This window comes from Elephas maximus, chromosome X (genome assembly GCF_024166365.1).
Source record: "Elephas maximus indicus isolate mEleMax1 chromosome X, mEleMax1 primary haplotype, whole genome shotgun sequence".
In the NCBI taxonomy this organism is placed as follows: domain Eukaryota; kingdom Metazoa; phylum Chordata; class Mammalia; order Proboscidea; family Elephantidae; genus Elephas; species Elephas maximus.
The window spans coordinates 71,180,515-71,204,982 of record NC_064846.1 but is presented as its reverse complement, the minus strand read 5'-3'; positions in this window follow the sequence as shown (position 1 = coordinate 71,204,982).

Here is a 24,468-nt window from a genome sequence, read left to right as displayed (position 1 = left end):
AAACTTTTTCCCAGTCGGTAGGTGGTCTTTTTACCCTTTTGTGGAAGTCTTTAGATGAGCAAGGTGTTTGATTTTTAGGAGCTCCCAGTTATGTGGTAGCTCTTTGCCATTTTTAGTAATGTTTTGTATTCTGTTTATGCCACATATTAGGGCTCCTAACGTTGTCCCTATTTTTTCTTCCATGATCTTTATTGTTGTAGACTTTACATTTAGGTCTTTGATCCTTTTGGAATTAGTTTTTGTGCATGGTGTGAAGTATGGGTCCTGTTTCTTTTTTGCAGATAGATATCCAGTTATGCTAGCACCATTTGTTAAAAAGGATATCTTTTCTCCAATTAACTGACACTGGGCCTTTGTCAAATATCAGCTGCTCATATGTGGATGGATTTATATCTGGATTCTCAATTCTATTCCATTGGTCTATAAATCTGCTGTTGTACCAGTACCAGGCTCTTTTGACTACTGTGGTGGTATAATATGTTCTAAAATCAGGTAAGGTGAGGCCTCCTACTTTGTTCTTCTTTTTCATCAATGCTTTACTTATCCGGGGCTTCTTTCCCTTCCATATGAAGTTGGTGATTTCTTTCTCCATCTCATTAAAAAATGTCATTGGAATTCAGATCAAATTGCATTTTATATATAGATGGCTTTTGGTAGAATAGATATTTTTACAATGTTGAGTCTTCTATCCATGAGCAAGGTATGTTTTTCCACTCAAGTAGTTCCCTTTTGGTTTCTTGTAGTAGTATGTTGTAGCTCTCTTTGTATAGGTCTTTTACATCTCTGGTTAGATTTATTCCTAATATTTTCTCTTCTTGGGGGCTACTGTGAATGGTATTGATTTGGTGATTTCTTCTTCGATGTTGTTTTTGTTGATGTAGAGGAATCCAACTGTCTTTTGTATGTTTATCTTGTAACCAGATACTCTGCCAAACTCTTCTATTAGTTTCAGTAGTTTTTTTGAGGATTCTTTAGGGTTTTCTGTGTATAAGATCATGTCTTCCACAAACTGAGATGCTTTTACTTTTTCCATACCAATCTGGATGCTCTTTATTTCCTTAACTAGCCTAATTGTTCTGTCTAGGACCTTCAGAACAATGTTGAAAAAGAGTGGTGATAAGAGGCATCCTTGTCTGGCTCCGGTTCTTAAGGGCAATGCTTTCAGAATCTCTCCATTAAGGCTGATTTTAGCTGTTGGCTTTGTATAAATGCCCTTTATTATGTTGAGGAATTTTCCTTCTGTTCCTATTTTTTATCATGAATAGGTGTTGGACTTTTTCAGATGCCTTTTCTGCATGAGTTGGTAAAATCATGTGGTTCTTGTCTTTTGTTTTATTTATATGGTGGATTTCATTAATTGTTTTTCTAATATTGAACCATCTTTGCATAAAAAAAAAATCTTTGCATACCTGGTATAAATCCCACTTGGTCATGGTGGATTATTTTTTTGATATGTCGTTGAATTCTATTGGCTAGAATTTTGTTGAGGATTTTTGCATCTATGTTCATGAGGAATATAGGTCTGTAATTTTCTTTTTCTGTGCTGTCTTTAGCTGGTTTTGGTATCAGGGATATGCTGGCATCATAGAATGAGTTAGGGAGTATTCCATTCTTTTCTATGCTTTGAAATACTTTTAGTAGTAGTGGTGTTAACTCTTCTCTGAAAGTTTGGTAGAACTCTGCAGTGAAGCCATCTGGGCCCAGGCTTTTTTTCATTGGAGTTTTTAGATTACCTTTTCAATCTCTTTTTTTGTTATGCGTCTATTTAGTTGTTCTACTTCTGTTTGTGCTAGTTTAGGTAGGTTGTGTGTTTCTAGGAATTCATCCATTTCTTCTGGGTTTTAAAATTTGTTAGAGTACAATTTTTTGTAGTAATCTGATATCATTCTTTTAATTTCAGTTGAGTCTGTTGTGATACGGCCCCTCTCATTTCTTATTCGGTTTATTTGTTTCCTTTCATGTATTTCCTCACTCAGTCTGGCCAATGGTTTATCAATTTTGTTAATTTTTTCAAAGAATCAGCTTTTGGCCTTGTTAACTCTTTTGGTTGTTTTTTTGTTCTCTAATTCATTTAATTCTGCTCCAATTTTTATTATTTGTTTTCTTCTGGTGCCTGAAGGTTTCTTTTGTTGCTCACTTTCTATTTGTTCAAGCTGTAGGGACTGTTCTTTGATTTTGGCTCTTTTGTCTTTATGTATGTGTGTATTTATTGGTATAAATCGACCTTTGGGCACTGCTTTTGCTGTGTCCCAAAGGTTTTGATAGAAAGTGTTTTCAGTCTTGCTGCATTCTGTGAATTTCTTTATTTCCTCCTTAATGTCTTCTATAACCCAGTCTTTTTTGAGCATGGTATTGTTCAGTTTCCAAGTATTTGATTTCTTTTCCCTGCTTTTTCTGTTATTGATTTCTACTTTTATGGCCTTATGGTCTGAGAAGATGCTTTGTAATATTTCGATGTTTTGTATTCTGCAAAGGCTTGTTTTATGACCTAATGTGTGGTCTATTCTAGAGAATGTTTCATGTCCACTAGAAAAGAAAGTATACTTGTTTGCTGTTGAGTGGAGAGTTCTGTATAAGTCAATGAGGTCAAGTTGGTTGATTGTAAAAATTAGGTCTTCCGTGTCTCTATTGAGCTTCTTTCTGGATGTTCTATCCTTCACTGAAAGTGGTGTGTTGAAGTGTCCTACCATAATTGCGGAGGTGTCTATATCGGTTTTCAGTGCTGTTAGAGTTTATGTGTCTTGCAGCCCTGTCATTGGGTGCATAAATGTTCAATATGGTTATATCTTCCTGGTAAACTGTCCCTTTAATCATTATGTAGTGTCCTTCTTTATCCTTTGTGGTAGATTTAACTTTATAGTCTATTTTGTGAGAAATTAATATTGCCACTCCTGTTCTGTTTTGATTGGTGTTTGCTTGATATTTTTTTTCCATCCTTTGAGTTTTAGTTTGTGTCTCTAAGTCTAAGGTGTGTCTCTTGTAGGCATCATATACATGGATCATGTTTTTTAATCCAATCTGCAACTCTCTGTCTCTTTATTGGTGCATTTAGTCCATTTACATTCAGTGTAATTATAGATAAATATGAGTTTAGTGCTGCCTTTTTGATGCCTTTTTTGTGTGTTGTTGGCAATTTCATTTTTCCACTTACTTTTTTGTGCTGAGACTTTTTCTTTATAAATTGTGTGTTCCTCATTTTCATAGTAGTTGAATTTTTTTGCTGAGTCATTACATTTTTCTTGGTTTTTATTTTGAAGTATGGAATTATTAGACCTCTTTTTTTGTGGTTACCTGAATATTTACCCGTATTTTTCTAAGAAAAAACCTAACTTGTTTTGCCCTGTATCGCCTTGGTTTCCTGTCCATATGGAAGATCTAGGCCTCCTGTATTGAGTCCCTCTTTTTTGATTATTGTAATCTTTTACATAATGAAATCAATGATTCCCTGTTTTGAGCATTTTTTAAAATTAATATTATTTTGTTTTTGTGATTTCCATATCTGAGTTGATATCAGGATAGTCTGTTCTGTGACCTTGTGTTGTGCTGATATCTGACATTATTGATTTTCTGACCAAAGAATTTCCTTTAGTAAATCTTGTAGCTTTGGTTTAATTTTTTGCAAATTCTCTAAGCTTGTGTTTATCTGTAAATGTCTTCATTTCACCTTTATATTTGAGAGAGAGTTTTGTTGGATATACGATTTTTGGCTGGCAGTTTTTCTCCTTCAGTGCTCTATTTATGTCATCCCATGGCCTTCTTGCCTGCATGGTTTCTGCCGAGTAGTCCAAACTTACTCTTATTGATTCTCCTTTGGAGATGACTTTTCACTTATTCCTGGGTGCTCTTAAAATTTTCCCTTTATCTTTGGTTTTGGCAAGTTTGATTATAACATGTCTTGGTGACTTTCTTTTGCTATCTACCTTGTATGGGGTTTGGTGAGCATCTTGGATATATATCCTTTCATCTTTCATGATGTCAGAGAAGTTTTCTGCCAACAAGTCTTCAACAATTCTCTCTGTATTTTCTGTTATCCCTCCCTGTTCTTGTATTCCAATCACTCGCAAGGTATTCTTCTTGATAGAGTCCCACATGATTCTTAGGGTTTCTTCATTTTTTTTAAGTTCTTTTATCTGATTTTTCTTCAGATATATTGGTGTCAATTGCCGTATCCTCCATCTCCCCAACTCTGCGTTCCAATTCCTCGATTCTGTTCCTCCGCCTTCCTATTGAGTTGTCTAATTCTCTAATTTTATTGTTAATCTTTTGAATTTCTGAATGCTGTCTCTCTATGGATTCTCACAGCTTATGAAATTTTTCACTATGTTCTTGAATAATCTTTTTGATTTCTTCAACTGCTTTATCTGTGTGTTCCTTGGTTTTTTCTGTAGATTGCCTTATTTCATTTCTGAGGTCATCCCTGATGTCTTGAAGCATTCTGTACACTAGTTTTTTATATTCTACGTCTGGCAATTCCAGGATTGTATCTTCATCTGGGAAAGATTTTGATTGTTTTATTTGGGGATTTGTAGAAGCAGTCATGGTCTGCTTCTTTACGTGATTTGATATTGACTGTTGTCTCCAAGCCATCTATTAGATATTGTAATGATTTATTTTATGTTTGCTCACTGAGTCTTCTTGTTTTGTTTTGTTTCAATATACCCAGATGGGCTACTAGATTGCGCTATCTTGATTGTTGTAGCCTTTGAATCACTTATGTCCTATTACCAGCTGGGTTGAGCTGTTACCAGATATATAAGCCTAAGAGTCCATTCACTATTCGTGAGTAGAATCAGCTTAGGTGTCCTGATTGTGGGTCACCTAGTGTGTGGTGTAGGCTGTCACCTCTTAACTTAGAGGAATAGTGGTGAAGGTTATATGCACCAGATTCTAGTAGCAGCATGGTGTCACAGTCCGAGGAGGGCAGGTTGCTGACAGCCTTACCCCAAGTGCCAGTGAGGTAGGAGTGTCTCTATTCCTAGAGCACTTTGGTGGGTGGGCTCTGCAGCTGTACCTTAGGCACCCAATGCTTGTACCTCTAAAGATTGGTAAGCGTCACTATCCTCAGACCCCTTTAGCAGGTGCAGGTGACTGTGTGGTGTGGATGGAGCCCCAGCACTCAGTTCCCTGCTGTGTATCAGTGAGGGCTCTGTTTAATAGGTACAGAGGTATCAGACCTCCAAAACTTGCCTTTCTACTGCTCTGCTAAAACAACTACAGTCAGATCTCTATCAGAATTGCATTTGCATTATAATAGCCACCTGGTTCCCTGTAGCGGTGAAAGCCAAAGACTGTGGATGTTTTATGTTTGGATGGAGTTGGTTCTGTAATGTTATTGTGGTTTAGGAAGTCAGGGAAAAATTTTTCCCCTGATTGTTAATTGCTGCTTTTCTCTGGATAGGAGAATGGGTTAGAAAAGAAAAGAAAAAAAAACCCACAGAGCACTTCACCCTCTGGCCCAGGGAATTCCAATGTTAATGAAGCCAGCTGGGGCAGGGAGGGGAGGGATCAGATAGATAGGAGAGAGTAGTACTGCAAAATAGACAAAGTTACTTATCTTGTTTGTTGAGGACTGTTTTATCTGAGATTCCAGAAGGTTGTATAGCCTGTATGTGCTGGCTGGGTCCCCGTTGAGATTGCCCCAGAGGGTTAGGGCTGTGTCCCATGCTTGCCCCATCTGAGGAAGCCACGATCATCCCTGCTGGTGTCCTGGCTGGGACGCTGTGCTCCAGGCTCCGAAACCAGTCGCTGCTTCCCCATGGTTTCTCGTTCCCCTGTCAGCCGCATTGGTGTGCAGTCTGCATGCACTGGCTGGGTCTTCTCCGAAGATGCTCCAGGGGGTTAGGGCTGCATCCCGTGCTTACCCTGTCACAGTAAGCGGTGATCAGCCCCACCACTCTGGCACCAAGGAACCACAAGGGCTCAAGGCTGTGGCCCAGCATGCCGGCTCCAGAAGTGGTCGCTTTTTGCTCCCCTGTCACTCAAGTCAACTCCTTAGTTCTGTGTTTGATGATCAGGGTTCATAGGTTGTCATGTATGTAATTGATTCACTTGTTTTTTCGACTCTTTGTTGCAAACGGGATCAGGGGAAGCTTCTACCTAGTCAGCCGTCTTGGTCTCGCCCCCTTGATGTCTGTGCCTATTGCTGTGAATTGATCTCTGAGCACTGACTTCTTGTCCCATAGTTTTGGTATGATGTGTTTTCACTTGATTCTAGAAACTTTTTTTATTGCATTGTTGCTTTCTTCTATTATCCAGTGATTTTTAAGCAAGGTGTTATTCAGTTTCCATCTATTTAATTTTTTCCCTTGCTTTTCTTATTATTAATTTGTACTTTCATGTTGTTGTGATCAGAGAAGGTGTTTTGTATTATCTCAATGTTTTGGATTTTGTTGACGGTTGCTTTGTGGCCTAAAATGTGATCTATTCTGGAGAATATTCCATGTGCTTTGGAAAAGAATGTGTACTTTGCTGCTTTTGGGTGGAGTGATATATATATGTATATGAGGTCAGGATGGTTGATTGTGGCCTTAAGATCTGTATATTTGCTGAGTTTGTTTCTAGATGTCTTGTCCTTTACCAAGACTGGTGTGTTGAAATCTCCTATTATTATTGTGGAACTGTCTATTTCTCTTCTCCATGTTGTTAGAGTTCGTTTTATGTATTTTAGAACCTTGTTGTTGGGTGCATAGATATATATTAAAGTAAGTGTCCCTTTAATCATTATATAATGTCCTTTTGTCTTTTATGGTGGATTTTGCCTTAAAGTCTATTTTATCTGAGGTTAGTATTGCCACTCCTGCTGTTTTTTGGCTGTTGTTTTCTTGATATACGTTTTTCCATTGTTTGATTTTTAGTATATTTAAGTCTTTGTGTCTAAAGTGTGTCTCTTGTAGACAGCATATTGATGGATTCTGTGGTTTTATCCATTTTGTCACACTCTGTATCTTTACAGGTGCATTTTAGCCATTTATATTAAGTGTGATTATTGATAGTTTTGAGTTTATTGCTGTAATTTTGTAGTGCTTTTTTTTTTTTTTTTTGGTGCTGACATTTTCTCTGTTCCTCTTTTAGTTTTGTTTCATGCTTGAGAGTTTGTTACCTAGGTCAGTATTTGGCTGATATTGACCTGTGTCCTAGATTCAGGTTTGTCTGATGCTGTCAGTTCTCTAACTGAAAGTGTCCCTTTAACGATTCTTGTAAGTTTAGTTTGGTTTTTACAAATTGCCTTAATTTCTGCCTATCTGGATGTGTCCTAATTTCACCAACATATTTGTGAGATAATTTTGCAGGATATATTATTTTTGGTTGACATTTTCCTTTCTTTCAAGGTTTTATATATGTCATCCATTTCCTTCTTCCCTGCATGGTTTCTGCTGAGTAATCAGAGCTTATTCTTATTGTTTCCTCTTTTTGTGTGATTTTTTTGTTTTTTCTTGAGCTGCTTTCAAGATTCTTTCTTAGCCTTTGGTTTTAGCAAGTGTGATTATGATATGTCTTGGTGACTTTCTTTTGTAGTCTTTCCTAGATTTGTGTTTGTTAAGCTACTTGGATAGTCAGCATTTCATCTTCCTTGATATCAGGGGAGTTTTCTATCAGCAAATCTTCAATGATCCTCTCTGTGTTTTCCTATTTTGCTGCTTCTTCTGGAATTCCAGTCATGCTCAAGTTTTTCTCTTGATTGTATCTCACATAGTTCTTTAGGTTTTCTTCATTCTTTCCTCTGATTTTTCCTCAAACAAAGGGACATCCATGGCTCAGTCTTCAATTTTTCTGATTTTGTCCTTCATTATTTCAATTTTGCTCCTAACACATTCTATTGCATTTTCCATTTCTGAAATTTTGTGGTTTATCTTTGGATTTCTAATTGCTGTTTTTGTATGATTTCTAATTGTTCGTTTATTTTGACATTTTGTTCCTGTACTATTTTCCTGAATTCTATTGCTTTGTTTTGTTTTCCTTGATTTTGGCTATTTTTCAGTTGGTTTTGTCTGTTTTCCATGATCTCTTTCCTAATCTCTTGGGGAGTCCTGAGTTTAAGAGTTTCTGTTATTTTTTTTATTTTTTACTGGGATCAGGTAGTTACAATGCCTTTTCTTCTTCCGGAAGATCAACTGATGCTTTATTTTGGTCACTTACTGGAGCCAGCTTGTCCTTTTTTTATATGTTTTTACGTTGTCTCCTGTCTCCAAGACATTCAGGCATTATTTTCTATATTTATTGATTGTAAGTTTGTTTGTTTCATCCTGCTTTTTTTTGTTTTGTTTGGTTATATCTGGGCGGGTCTGCAGTGCATCCTTTGTTGTTTGCTTTTTTCTGGGTACAATAGTTCTCACCACCTTGTCATGGTGTTCAATGCCAGTCATTCAGCTATGATGCAGCAGGGCAAGTCCAGCAGGAAGGGAAGGGGCATAGATGGGTCATTTGTCTGTAGTGTGAACCAGGCCCGGGCTTGAGTGGAGCTGCTGTGGTCTGCATGCTGGTTGTCTACATGGTGGGGAAGGACCTAGGATCCAAGCTGGGTACCCTTGATGCTACTGTGGGTGACAGAAGGATCTGGAGCTAGTGGTAAGTGGTCTGGAGTTAGGGCCAGGTGCCCTTGGGGACATGGTAGGTGGCGAGAGTGGTCCAGAGCCAGTGGGAAGGGACCTGGGTTCCAGGTTGGGTCGCCGGGTGCTGCAGCAGATGATGGGAGGGGATTGGAGCTGGCAGGAAGGGGACTGGGGTCCAGGTTGGGTCCCCTCAGGGCCATGGGCAGCAGTGGGAGAGATCCGGGCCTGGCAGGAGGGGATCTGATGTCTGGGTCATGACCCCTCTGTACTGTGGGCAGTGGGGCAGAGAAGAGTGGCAGGATGGGGGGGTGAAAGTAAGGACAGAGGGGGCTAGATGGAGGAGGGCAGTAATGTGAGTTGTTACTCTGGTTCCCAGCAGTCGGGGTTCCTGCAATGGGGCAGTTATAGTGGCTGTTCACCAGAGGGATGTGGGTTCTAGGAGCATACTCTTGTGGTTACCGGGCGAGAGAGTCTGGGCATCAACTTGAGTTGCAGCCAGCAAACATGATCTTACTTAGTCCTGGGCGTGCCCAAGCCATACCTCTGTCTCCTATTGGGAATTCCATGGAGGTGCCTTTCTGAGTGTGAGGTTGTTCGCTTTATTTCAAGTTGGCAATGCTGAGTCATGATGTTTGGGCAGGAACCTCCACACTGTATCTCTATTCCTTCTTCATTTTCTAACAGTTTCTTCTACTCAGTGACTTTCAATCGAATACTTTATCCTTTCATTTAAAGTTCAGGGTTTTAGGGTTGATGTCTTTATCTATTTTACTTGGCTTTTTGGGTCTTTGTGGCAGTGGGATGGCTTAGTGTGTCTGACTAGTCCATCTTCTTGGCTCTACTTCTCTATAGTTTCCTCTTTCTATACAGTGTGTCTGGTATTGATATCAGGCTACTGTGGCTTAATAAAATGAGTTGGAAGTGTTTCCTTATTTTCTATTTTATGAAAGAGATTGTGTAGAATTTATGCTAATACTTTAAATGTTTTTCAGAATTTTTCAGTGAAACCATCTCTCTTTTGCTTTTTTTTAATCCTCTGCTTTTACATTCATAAGATATGGGTGATGGATACTTTGTTATTGTCTCATTGCTCCCTGTGGGTCCATTTTTTTTTTTTTTTTTGAGGCTACTTCTTCTCTGTTGCTTAAGTTGAGTAAATTATACTGATATATCCACAAGTTTATTGATGCTTACCTCTTTTCATTTCATTCCACTATTGAGCCCATAAGCAGTCCTGGTGGCACAGTGGCTAAAGTGCTGAGCTGCTAACTGGAAGGTCCGTGGTTAGAACCCACTAGCCACACTGTGGGAGAAAGATGTAGCCGTCTGCTTCTTTAAAGATTTACAGCGTTGGAAACTCTATGGCACAGTTCTACTCTGTCCAGTAAGGTTGCTATGAGTTCAAATTGACTAAACAGTGGTGGCTTTGGGTTTTTTGTTTGTTTTTGGTTTTTATTGAGCCCATGCATTAATTTTTTTAGTTTGTAATTTTATTTTCTGTAATTTCCATTTGGTTCTTTTCATAACTTCTATTTTATTCAATGGGATTTTCCATTCGTCATTTGTTTCATAAAATGTTGCAGCATTTTTATGACAGCTTCATTAATATCCTTACTAGATCATTCCACCATCTAAGTCATCTCAGTGTTATCTGTTATCATTTCTCATTCAAGTTGTGAGCGTCCTAGTTCTTGGTATAATGAGTGGTTTTCAATTGTATCATGGTCAACTTGGATATTATGTTAGGAGACTCTGGATTCTATTTAAATCTTCTATTTTTTGTTTTAGCAGATAACTATACTACTTAGGCTTAGGGCAAAGAAAGTCTTGGCCCACTTTTGTTGGACGTTGTTCCAATGGCACATTAGTTTTTAAAGACCATGAGGGAAGTTATAAAAATAATTAACTTCCCCATGAAGCCTGGGTGATGCAGCGGTTAAGAGCTTGGCTGCTAACCAAAAGGTTGGCAGTTCAAATCCACCAGCCATTCCTTGGAAATTCTATGGGGCAATTCTACTCTGTCCTGTAGGGTCACTATGAGTCAGAATTAACTCGATGGCAACAATTTTTTTTTTTTTTACCTTCACAAAGTTAAGGTCAAACCAGGGTTTAAATTATTTGACTCTCAATAAATTTGTAACTAAACAAAACTCTTTCCCAAGAAATAAAAGGAATAAAAATTGATTAATAGATGAATGGAATAAAAGATAGGATAAGAAAAAGCAAAAAAAAAAAAAAAAGGAGGGAGGTGTGAGAGAGAATAGCCAATAAAACAAAACTGGTAAACCTATTCAGTTTTCTTTAGCTAAGGACTAGATATGCCTGATCAGAGGGAATGAATCCCATGGAGGGATGTATACACAATTTCTTCAACAGCAATAATCTTTGGTTTCCTATTGCAGATATTTTTAAAAGTGACTCCCTAAGCTACACACACACACACACACACACACACACACACACAAACTTATTGCCATCGAGTCAATTCATTCTCATAGTGACCCTATAGGACAGAGTAGAACTGCCACATAGGGTTTCCTAGACTGTAGTCTTTAATGAAGCAGACTGCCACATCTTTCTCCTGTGAAGTGGCTGGTGGGCTTGAACTGAGAGCTTAACCACTGTACTACTAGGACCCCTTCTAAGTTACACGGGAGGTAGGAATTAAAACTTCTTTTTCATTAGTTATCAAAGAAATTGAAAAGATGTTATTTGAACACTCCAAACAAAAATGTCAACCTATTTATCCTTAGGTTCTAAAGCAATGATTTCAGAAGGGATTCCTGTTTCTTTGTTTTCTTTTTCTAATTTTCAAAATTAGTCAAAATTAATATTTTTCTCCTCTAGGTCTTCACAATGCTTTGTTTATAGAACCCATTGCTGTCAAGTCAATTCCAACTCGTAGCGACCCTATAGGACAGTAGAACTGTTCCATAGAGTTTCCAAGGAGCACTTGGCGGATTTTGACTGTTGACCTTTTGGTTAGCAGCTGTAGCACTTAACTACTATGCCACCAGGGTTTCCACTTTATATATATATACATATAACAAAACTGATACTTTGTCTTCAGTTATAGTGCTTGGGTCAACAAAACAGCTACCTGACAAACCACCAAGAAGGGATTCATATTCGTACCCATTCAAAGAAAGGCAATCAAACAGAATGCAGAAATTATTAAACAATATTATTAATATCACATGCTAACAAAATTGTGTTGAACATAATTAAAAAATCCTGCAACCATACATTGAGAGGGGACTGCCAGAGTTCAAGCAGGATTCAGAAGAAGATGTTGATTGAGGAATATTATCACTGATGTCACTGGAGGGCATTGTGCTGAGGGAAACAAATCAATCACAAAAGGACAAATATTGTATGAGAGCACTACTATAAAAACTCAAGAAAAGGTTTAAACACAGAAAAAAAAACAATTTGATGGTTACTATGGAGAGGAGGGATGGGGAGGGAAAATCACTAACTAGATAGTAGTCAAGTGTCAACATTGGTGAAGGGTAAGTCAACACTCAATATAGGGGAAGTCAGCACAATTTGACCAAGGCAAAGTCATAGAGGGTTCATAGACACTCCAAACACCTTGAGAGAAGGAGTCACTGGTGCTGAGGGCTGGGGACCATGGTCTCAGGGGACATCTAGGTCAACTGACATAACATAGTTCATAAAATGTTCTACATCTCACTTTGGTGAGTAGTGTCTGTGGTCTTAAAAGCTTGTAAGCAGCCATCTAAGATACATTTATTGGTTCCATTCTGTCTAGAGCAAGGGAGATTGAAGAAAACAAAAGACACAAGGAAAATATTAGTCCAAAGGCCCAATGGGCCACATGAACCACAGTCTCCACCAGCCTGAGCCCAGGAGAACTTGATGGTGCCTGGCTACAATCACCAACCACTCTGACAGGGATCTCAATAGGGGGTCCTGGACAGAGCAGGAGAAAAATGTCGAGCAAAATTCAAATTCAGAAAGAAAGATCAGACTTACTGATCTGGCAGAGACTGGAGTTATCCCCAAGATTATGGCCTCTCGACACTGTACTAACTCAATATAAACCATTCCCAAAGTCCAACTTTCAGCCAAAGATTAGACGGGCCTATAAAAAAAACAATAACACACGTGAGTAATGTGCTTCTCAGTTTAATCAATTATGTGAGACCAAATGGGCAACTCCTGCCAAAGGAAAGATGAAAAGGCAGGAAGGGACAAGATAAGTGGACAAATGGGCACAGGGAACCCCGCGTGAAAAGTGGGAGAGTGCTCACACATTGCAGGGATTGCGACCAATGTCACAAAACAATCTGTGTATAAATATTTGAATGGGAAGTTATTTGCACTGTAAACTTTCACCTAAACAACAACAACAAAAAAACAAACTTGTTGCTGTCAAGTTGATGCCGACTCATAGCCACCCTATAGGACAGGGTAGAACTGCCCCATACAGTTTCCAAGGAGAGTCTGGTGGATTTGAGCTGCCTACCTTTTGATTTGCAACCATAGCTCTTAACCACTACACCACCAAACTTCCACCTAAAGCACAGTAAAATAAAAAAAGACAAATATAAATTCTGGAGTTGAAAAGTACAATAAAATGAAAATTCTTCAGAGGGCTCAGCTGTAGATATTATCTGGCAGAAGAAAGAATCCATGAACTTCAAGATAAATTAGCTGAGATTATTCAGAGTGAGAAAGAGAATGAAAACAAGAATAAACAAACATGAATAAATCCTCAGGGACTTGTAAGAAAACAACAAACATACATAATAACATGTACATGTATATGCTTACAGGTTGTACTCCAAACCACAAGCAATCATGAGGCCACTAAGATAAGGATTATACTATCAAATCTGATTAAGTTTCACACACAAAGACACTTTACAATGAGGTACCAACTGAATGCCATTATTATTATTTACAGATTTTAGACAGTAAATAACAGGAACAGAATACTTATAGAAAGCAAACAGTAAACAACAGGAACAAATTTGATGTGAACTGGTTCCCTCCACCCCCATGAGTACGCCCCCACTTAGAATCACAGGAGAGGAACCCAGTTATATCTAAAAAGGGACTCACTAAGCCTTCCCAAATCACCCGTGTCTATTTCTGTCTCACTGGATGGGCAGGCTGTAGAGCACATTTCAGCAGATATGTTTCTTTCTCTCTCAGCAAGTTTGTCACTGGCTCAGGTCAGGTGCAGCATGACTGTTTTCTCTCTCTCTCTAACTTTTCTCAGATGACTTTGTCCCCCTGTCCTTACTCAACCAACACCTTCAGGACAATCTGGAACAGTGCTAGAGTTAGGCCAGCATTACAACAGCTCTCGAGGCAAACAGTTTTAAGAACAACCCCAGTATGGTGTATGTGCAAGCCTCCGTGGACAACCTCTCAGCCCTCAGGACTGGTTCCCCTCTTGGCTATCAGGACTGGCCTCCTCTTGGCCTTAGGGTTACAGCCTTCAGCATAAATGAGGCTTCTGCCACTGCCAAAGGCAGGCACTTCAGGCACCACACTGCTGTTTGCTCTGCTTGGGCACCTGTCTGCATGGGCATGGACTGCAGCTAGTGCGCCTTTACAGGGTACCCAACTCCATTGGTGACCTCCTGTCCAAAGGTGCCCAGATCTGCTCCATGAGTTGGCTCTGTCCATCTTTTCTGTGGGCTGACTAGCCCAAGGCCACCACCCTGAATTCTACTGGCTGCAGGTCTCAGGGCTTCCGTTACTTGTGCTGCACTGGTCTTCTCTGCCTCTGGGCTCCTTCTGGACCCTTCACTTCTGGCTCTGCCACTGGTACCCTTCTGGACCTCTCATAACTGGCTCTGCCACTGGGCCCCTTCTTGGCTTTTTCTGTGTTATAAGTTCAGTGTTACAACACTTGACCTGTCTAGGAAGTTCTCAGGCAAGGACTCCAGTATCCAAAAGATGCACACTTTTCCAGGTTCTTGTTAATCAAGACTTCCTCAAAAAACCTCTGTGAGATTGGTCACTTATATAGACAATTTCAAGACATGGCTTTGGCAGTAGCATTGGAGTTCAACCTATCCTCTTTAGCCACATGGAAGCTCAATCTCTTTGCCATTAACCAGAAAATGACAATCAACTCAGGCCTGGCCAATTACCTGACCAGGCAAAATATCAAACCATCAAGTTGCTTACAGCTTACCCGGGATAGATCTTGAAATGTTCTTTTTGACGATGAATGTAACACCCAAACCCACTGTCGTCGAGTCGATTCCAACTCATAGCGACCCTATAGGACAGAGTAGAACTGCTCCACAGAGTTTCCAAGGAGTGCCTGGTGGATTCTAACTGCTGACCTCTTGATTAGCCACTACGCCACCAGGGTTTCCGAATGTAACACCATTCCTCTTCAATTTGTCATTCCTGGAATACAATTGTTCAATTGAAAATGGCTGATAGCAGTTCATTTCAGCTCACTAATGCCTAGGATATTACTGATCTTCAAGCATCCCATTTCATTTTTGACAACTTCTAATTTTCTTAGACTCATAATTTGTACATTCCGTGTTCTGAATTACTAATGTATGTTTGCAACTGTTTCTTCTCATTTTCAGTGGTACCAAGTTAGCAGATGAAGACCCCCAAAGCTTTACTCCATCCAAGTCATTAAGGCCTACTCTACTTTGGGAAGGCAGCTCTTCCCCAGCAATATTTTGAGTGCCTTTCAACCTGAGGGGCTTATGTTTGGCACTATATTAGACAATGTTCTACTGCTATCCATAAGGTTTTCACTGGCCAATTATTGTTATTATATTATTTTGGAAACAGATTGTCAGCTCCTTATTCCTAATCTTCCTTAGACTGAAAGCTCCCCTGTAACCAGACCACCATGGGTGACCCTGCTGATATTTGAAATACTAGCATTACAACAACATGCAAGCCACCACAGTGCGACAACAGACTGATCATTTTACCACATTAACACGTGAATAATGGGTGTCTCAGAAGAGGAGAAAGGAAAGAAAGGAACAAAAAGAATATTTGAAAAAACAATGGCAGAAAAATTTCCAAATTTGATTAAAAACATTAATCTACACATACAAGAATTTTGATAAATGCCAAGTAGGACAATCTCAGAGAGAAACATACCGAGACACAGCATAGTCAAAGTGTCAAACTCAACCAAAAGAGAGACTCTTGAAAGCAACAAGAGAGAAATGACTCATCATTTACAAGGGAACCTCAAAAAAAGATTAATTGCTGCTTTCTCATCAGAAAGTATGGAGGTCAGGCATTGGGATGACACATTCTATGTATTAAAAGAAACAAGTTGTGTACAAAGAAAACTATATACATCAAATTTATCCATTAAGAATAAGGGATAAATTAAGAATTCATAGATTAAAAAAACAAAAACAGAGAATTTGTTGCTGAGACCTGCCTTACAAGATATGCTAAAGGAAATCATTCAAGCTGAAATAGAAGAACATTATACAGTACTTCATGGACAATTATGGTCTACTATGCCTCTTCCACATGCCAGGAATGACAAATTGAAGAGGAATGGTATCCCACTAACCTTTCAAAGAACATTTCAAGGTCTATCCTGAAGTACACTGATGTCAGTGATAGGATAATATCCACATGCCTACAAGGAAGACCAGCTAATACAACTATTATTCAAATTAGATACCAACCATTGAGGTCAAAGATGAAGAAATTGAAGATTTTTACCAAGTTCTGATGTCTGGAGTTAATCAAACATGAAATCAAAATTCATTGCTAATTACTGGTGATAGGAAAGTGAAAGTTAGAAACACAGAAGAAGGATCGGTAGTTGGAAAATGTGGCCTTGGTGATAGAAACAACACCGAAGATTGCATGGTAGAATTTTGCAAGACCAACGACTTACTCATTGCGAATACATTTTTTTCAACAACAATAAACAGTGACATACACGTGAACCTCACTGGATGGGATTTGCAGGAATCAAATTGACTATATCCGTGGAAAGAGACAATGGAGAAATTCATTATCATCAGGCAGAACAAGGCCAGGGGCTAACTGCAGAACAAACCATCAATTGCTGACATGAAAGTTCAAGTTGAAGCTGGAGAAAATTAAAACAAGTCCACGAGAGACAGAGTATGACCTTGAGTATATTTCACCAGAATTTAGAGATTGTCTTAGGCATCTAGTGCTTCTATAACAATAATACCACAAGTGGATGGCTTTAACAAAGAGAAGTTTATTCTCTCACAGTCCATTAGGCTAGAAGTCCAAATTCAGGGCACCGGCTCCAAGGGAAGACTTTCTGTCTCTGTTGGCTCTGGAGGAAGGTCCTTGTCATCAGTCTTCCCTTAGTCTGGGAGCATCTCAGCACAGGAACCTCAGGTCGAAAAGACACACTCGGCTCCCGGCACTGCTTTCTTGGTGGTATGAGGTCCCCAACTCTCTGATTGAATCCCTTTCCTTCTATCCCTTGTAAGATAAAAGGTGGTGCAGGCCACACCCTAGGGAAACTCCCTTTACATTGGATCAGGGATGTGTGACCTGGGTAAGCGTGGTGTTACAATCCCACCCTAATCTTCTCTAACATGAAATTACACTCGCAAAATGGAGGACAACCACAGAATACTGGGAATCATGGCCAAACCAAGTTGATACACACATTTTTTGAGAGACATAATTTAATCCATGACAGAGACCATCTCAAGAATAGATTTGATTCATTGAACACTAATGATCAAAGACCAGATGAGTTGTGGGTGACACCAAGGAAATCATACATTAAGAAAACAAAAGGTCATTAAAAAGACAGGAAAGAAAGAAAAGACCAAAATAGATGTCAGAAGACTCTGAAACTTGCTCTTCTTGAACACAGAGTAGCTAAAGTGAATGGAAGAAACGATGAAGAAAAAGAGCTGAACGGAAGATTTCAAAGAGTGGCTCGAGAAGACATAGTAAAGTATTATAATGAAATGTAAAAGACCTGGAGTTAGAACACCAAAAAGGAAGAACATGCTCAGCATTTCTCAAGCTGAAAGAACTAAAGAAAAAAGTCAAGCCTCAAGTTGCAATATTGAAGTCTCCCTTGAGCAAAATATTGGACAATGCAGGAAGCGTCAAAAGAAGATAGAAAGAATACATGGAGTCACTGTACCAAAAAGAATTGATTAACATTCAACCATTTCAGGAGGAAGCATATGATCCAAAATCGATGGTACTGAAGGAAGACATCCAAGCCGCACTGAAGGCACTGGCAAAAAACAAGGCTCCAGGAATTGACAGAATATCAACTGAGATGTTTCAACTAATAGATGCAATGCTGGAAGTGCTCACTCATCTACCCCAAGAAATTTGGAAGATAGCTACCTGGCCAACCTACTGGAAGAGATCCATATTTCTGCCCATTCCAAAGAAATGTGATTCAAAAGAATGCAGAAATTATCTAACATATAATTAATATCACGCTTGAGTAAAATTTTGCTGAAGATAATTTAAATTGGTTGCAGCAGCTCATTGACAGGGAACTGCCAGAAATTCAAGCCAGAACAGAAGAGGATGTGGAACAAAGGATATCATTGCTGATGTCAATGGATCTTGGCTGAATACCAGAAAGATGTTTACCTGTGTTTTATTGACTATGCAAAGGCGTTCAACTGTGTGGATCATAACAAATTAAGGATAACGTTTCGAAGAATGGGAATTCCAGAACACTTAATTGTGCTTATGTGGAACCTACAGACAGATCAAGAGCAGTCGTTTGAACAGAACAAGAGGATTTGGCATGGTTTAAAATCAGGAAAGGTTTGCATCAGGGGGGCTTTATCCTTTCCCCATACTTATTCAATCTGTATCCTGAGTAAATAATCTGAGAAGTCAGACTTTATGTAGAAAAACCCATCATCAGAATTGGAGGAAGACTCACGAACAACCTATGATATACAGATGACACTACATTCCTTGCTGAAAGCAAAGAGGATTTGAAATACTTATTGATGAAGATCAAAAACTTTAGCCTTCAGTATGGATTACACCTCAACATAAAGAAAATTAAAATCCTCACAACTGGAACAATGAGCAACATAATGATAAATGGGGAAAATACTGAGACCATCAAGGATTTCATTTTACTTTGATCCACAATCAATGCCCACGGAAACAGCAGTCTAGAAATCAAATGATGTAATGCATTTGGCAAATCTGCGGCAAAAGACCTCATTAAAGTTAAAAAGCAAAGATGACAGTTTGCAGAATAAGGTGCACCTAACCCAAGCCATAGTGTTTTCAACTGCCTCATATGCATGTGAAACCTGGACAATGAATAAGGATGAGCAAAGGAGAATTGATGTATTTGAATTATGGTGTTGGCAAAGAAGGAACAAATCTTTTTTGGAAGAAATACAACCAGAACATTCCTTAGAAGAGGGAATGGTGAGATTTTGTCTCACATACTTTGGATATATTATCAGGAGGATCAGTCCCTGGAGAAGGACATCACACTTGGTAAATTAGGGGGTCGGGTCAGAGAAAAAGAGGAAGGCCTTCAAAGAGATGGATCAACACAGGGGCTGCAACAATGGGCTCAAGCTTAACAAGGATTATGAGGATGGCACAGGACCTGGCAGTATTTCATTCTGTTGTACACAGGATTGCTGAGTCAGAACCAACTTGATCGTACCTAACAACAACAAGGGACTTGTATCCAGACTATATAAAGAGTTCCTACAACTCAACAATAAAAAGACAAATAGGAGAGGCGGAGCCAAGATGGCGGACTAGGCAGACGCTACCTCGGATCCCTCTTACAACAAAGACACGGAAAAACAAGTGAATCGATCACATACATAACAATCTACGAACCCTGAACAACAAACACAGATTTAGAGACGGAGAACGAACTAATACGGGGAAGCAGCGATTGTTTCCAGAGCCTGGAGCCAGCGTACCAGTCAGGTACGGCACAAGCACAGAGACCTGCTCCACCCCCCTGAACTAACCCCGGGAGGGGGACTAGCCGGTTCCACGGGCGGCGTGGGACGCAGCCGTTAGGAGAAGTCCCCGGGAGGCAGTGACTGATCTTGGAGCAGAAAGAGCAGCATCCGAGCCGGGGAACCGTCCCACAGGGATTTGGACTGCACGCAGGTACGCCATAAACACGGAGAGTTGCTCCACCCCCTGAACTAACCCCGGGAAGGTGACCATCCGGGTCGCGTGGGCGGCGTGGGACGCAGCCGGTAGGAGAAGTCCCCGGGAGGCAGCGACTGGTATTGGAGCGGGGAGAACAGCGTTCCAGCCGGGACACTCGGTCGCGGCACAAGCACGGGGAGCTACTCCACCCATCTGAACTAACCCCGGGAGGGGGCCCACCTGGTTCACGGGGGCGGCACGGCCATGCGGCTGGAGGGACGAGAAGTCCCCGGGAGGCAGCGACTGATTTTGGAGTCGAGAGTGCACCGTCCCAGTAGGGGAGCCTTGACGCTGGGCGTGGGGCTGGAAGCGGAGGATCTGACCGTGACTCCAGCGGGCCAGACCCCCCGGGGGCAATCTCCACACAGACAGCACACATAGGCGACGCGCCCGCGGGAATCTCAGATATAATAGTCATTCCAAGCAAGACAAGCAACTCTGGCTATATTCTGAGGTGCTACTCTCCTATCTCTCTGTTCCCTCCCCCACCCTCCCCAGGCGGCTTCATTAACATCTGAATAGCCTGAGCCAGAGGGAGAACTCTGATAGGGATCTGACTGCAGTTTTTTTTTAGCGGATTTTCTGGAAAAACTACTTTCCCAGTGATGGCTCGGAGACAACAATCCATATCAAACCACTTAAAGAAGCAGACCGTGACAGCTTCTCCAACTCCCCAAACAAAAGAATCAAAATCTTTCCCAAATGAAGATACAATTTTGGAATTATCAGATACAGAATATAAAAAACTAATTTACAGAATGCTTAATGATATCACAAATGAAATTAGGATATCTGCAGAAAAAGCCAAGGAACACACTGATAAAACTGTTGAAGAACTCAAAAAGATTATTCAAGAACATACTGGAAAAATTAATAAGTTGCAAGAATCCATAGAGAGACAACATGTAGAAATCCAAAAGATTAACAATAAAATAACAGAATTAGACAACACACTAGGAAGTCAGAGGAGCAGACTCGAGCAATTAGAATGCAGACTGGGACATCTGGAGGACCAGGGAATCAACACCAACATAGCTGAAAAAAAATCAGATAAAAGAATTAAAAAAAATGAAGAAACCCTAAGAATTATGTGGGACTCTATCAAGAAGGATAACCTGCGGGTGATTGGAGTCCCAGAACAGGGAGGGGGGACAGAAAACACAGAGAAAATAGTTGAAGAACTTCTGACAGAAAACTTCCCTGACATCATGAAAGACGAAAGGATATCTATCCAAGATGCTCATCGAACCCCATTTAAGATTGATCCAAAAAGAAAAACACCAAGACATATTATCATCAAACTCACCAAAACCAAAGATAAACAGAAAATTTTAAAAGCAGCCAGGGAGAAAAGAAAGGTTTCTTTCAAGGGAGAATCAATAAGAATATGTTCTGACTACTCAGCAGAAACCATGCAGGCAAGAAGGGAATGGGACGACATATACAGAACACTGAAGGAGAAAAACTGCCAACCAAGGATCATATATCCAGCAAAACTCTCTCTGAAATATGAAGGCGAAATTAAGATATTTACAGACAAACACAAGTTTAGAGAATTTGCAAAAACCAAACCAAAGCTACAAGAAATACTAAAGGTTATTGTTTGGTCAGAGAACCAATAATATCAGATATCAGCACAACACAAGGTCACAAAACAGAACGTCCTGATATCAACTCAAATAGGGAAATCACAAAAACAAACAAATTAAGATTAATTAAAAAAAAAATACACATAACAGGGAATCATGGAAGTCAATAGGTAAAAGATCACAATAATCAAAAAGAGGGACTAAATACAGGAGGCATTGAACTGCCATATGGAGAGTGATACAAGGCGATATAGAACAATACAAGTTAGGTTTTTACTTAGAAAAATAGGGGTATATAATGAGGTAACCACAAAAAGGTATAACAACTCTATAACTCAAGACAAAAACCAAGAAAAACGTAACGACTCAACTAACATAAAGTCAAACACTATGAAAGTGAGGATCTCACAATTTACTAAGAAAAACGCCTCAGCACAAAAAAGTATGTGGAAAAATGAAATTGTCAACAACACACATAAAAAGGCATCAAAATGACAGCACTAAAAACTTATTTATCTATTATTACCCTGAATGTAAATGGACTAAATGCACCAATAAAGAGACAGAGAGTCACAGACTGGATAAAGAAACACGATCCATCTATATGCTGCCTACAAGAGACACACCTTAGACTTAGAGACACAAACAAACTAAAACTCAAAGGATGGAAAAAAGTATATCAAGCAAACAATAAGCAAAAAAGAAGAGGAGTAGCAATATTAATTTCTGACAAAATAGACTTTAGACTTAAATCCACCACAAAGGATAAAGAAGGACACTATATAATGATAAAAGGGACAATTGATCAGGAAGACATAACCATATTAAATATTTACGCACCCAATGACAGGGCTGCAAGATATATAAATCAAATTTTAACAGAACTGAAAAGCGAGATAGATACCTCCACAATTATAGTAGGAGACTTCAACACACCCCTTTCGGAGAAGGACAGGACATCCAGTAAGAAGCTCAACAGAGACACGGAAGATCTAATTACAACAATCAACCAACTTGACCTCATTGACTTATACAGAACTCTCCACCCAACTGCTGCAAAATATACTTTTTTTTCTAGCGCACATGGAACATTCTCTAGAATAGACCACATATTAGGTCATAAAACAAACCTTTGCAGAGTCCAAAACATCGAAATATTACAAAGCATCTTCTCAGACCACAAGGCAATAAAACTAGAGATCAATAACAGAAGAACGAGGGAAAAGAAATCAAATACTTGGAAAATGAACAATACCCTCCTGAAAAAAGACTGGGTTATAGAAGACATCAAGGAGGGAATAAGGAAATTCATAGAAAGCAACGAGAATGAAAATACTTCCTATCAAAACCTCTGGGACACAGCAAAAGCAGTGCTCAGAGGTCAATTTATATCAATAAATGCACACATACAAAAAGAAGAAAGAGCCAAAATCAGAGAACTGTCCCTACAACTTGAACAAATAGAAAGTGAGCAACAAAAGAATCCATCAGGCACCAGAAGAAAACAAATAATAAAAATTAGAGCTGAACTAAATGAATTAGAGAACAGAAAAACAATTGAAAGAATTAACAAAGCCAAAAGCTGGTTCTTTGAAAAAATTAACAAAATTGATAAACCATTGGCTAGACTGACTAAAGAAATACAGGAAAGGAAACAAATAACCCGAATAAGAAATGAGAAGGACCACATCACAACAGAACCAAATGAAATTAAAAGAATCATTTCAGATTATTATGAAAAATTGTACTCTAACAAATTTGAAAACCTAGAAGAAATGGATGAATTCCTTGAAAAACACTACCTACCTAAACTAACACATTCAGAAGCAGAACAACTAAATAGACCCATAACAAAAAAAGAGATTGAAACGGTAATCAAAAAACTCCCAACAAAAAAAAGTCCTGGCCCGGATGGCTTCACTGCAGAGTTCTACCAAATTTTCAGAGAAGAGTTAACACCACTACTACTAAAGGTATTCCAAAGCATAGAAAATGACGGAATACTACCCAACTCATTCTATGAAGCCACCATCTCCCTGATACCAAAACCAGGTAAAGACATTACAAAAAAAGAAAATTATAGACCTATATCCCTCATGAACATTGATGCAAAAATCCTCAACAAAATTCTAGCCAATAGAATCCAACAACACATCAAAAAAATAATTCACCCTGATCAAGTGGGATTTATACCAGGTATGCAAGGCTGGTTTAATATCAGAAAAACCATTAATGTAATCCATCACATAAATAAAACAAAAGACAAAAACCACATGATCTTATCAATTGATGCAGAAAAGGCATTTGACAAAGTCCAACACCCATTTATGATAAAAACTCTTACCAAAATAGGAATTGAAGGAAAATTCCTCAACATAATAAAGGGCATCTATGCAAAGCCAACAGCCAATATCACTCTAAATGGAGAGAACCTGAAAGCATTTCCCTTGAGAACGGGAACCAGACAAGGATGCCCTTTATCACCGCTCTTATTCAACATCGTGTTGGAAGTCTTAGCCAGGGCAATCAGGCTAGACAAAGAAATAAAAGGTATCCGGATTGGCAAGGAAGAAGCAAAGTTATCACTATTTGCAGATGACATGATTATATACACAGAAAACCCTAAGGAATCCTCCAGAAAACTACTGAAACTAATAGAAGAGTTTGGCAGAGTCTCAGGTTATAAAATAAACATACAAAAATCACTTGGATTCCTCTACATCAACAAAAAGAACACCGAAGAGGAAATAACCAAATCAATACCATTCACAGTAGCCCCCAAGAAGATAAGATACTTAGGAATAAATCTTACCAAGGATGTAAAAGACCTATACAAAGAAAACTACAAAGCTCTACTACAAGAAATTCAAAAGGACATACTTAAGTGGAAAAACATACCTTGCTCATGGATAGGAAGACTTAACATAGTAAAAATGTCTATTCTACCAAAAGCCATCTATACATTTAACGCACTTCCGATCCAAATTCCAATGTCATATTTTAAGGGGATAGAGAAACAAATCACCAATTTCATATGGAAGGGAAAGAAGCCCCGGATAAGCAAAGCACTACTGAAAAAGAAGAAGAAAGTGGGAGGCCTCACCTTACCTGACTTCAGAACCTATTATACAGCCACAGTAGTCAAAACAGCCTGGTATTGG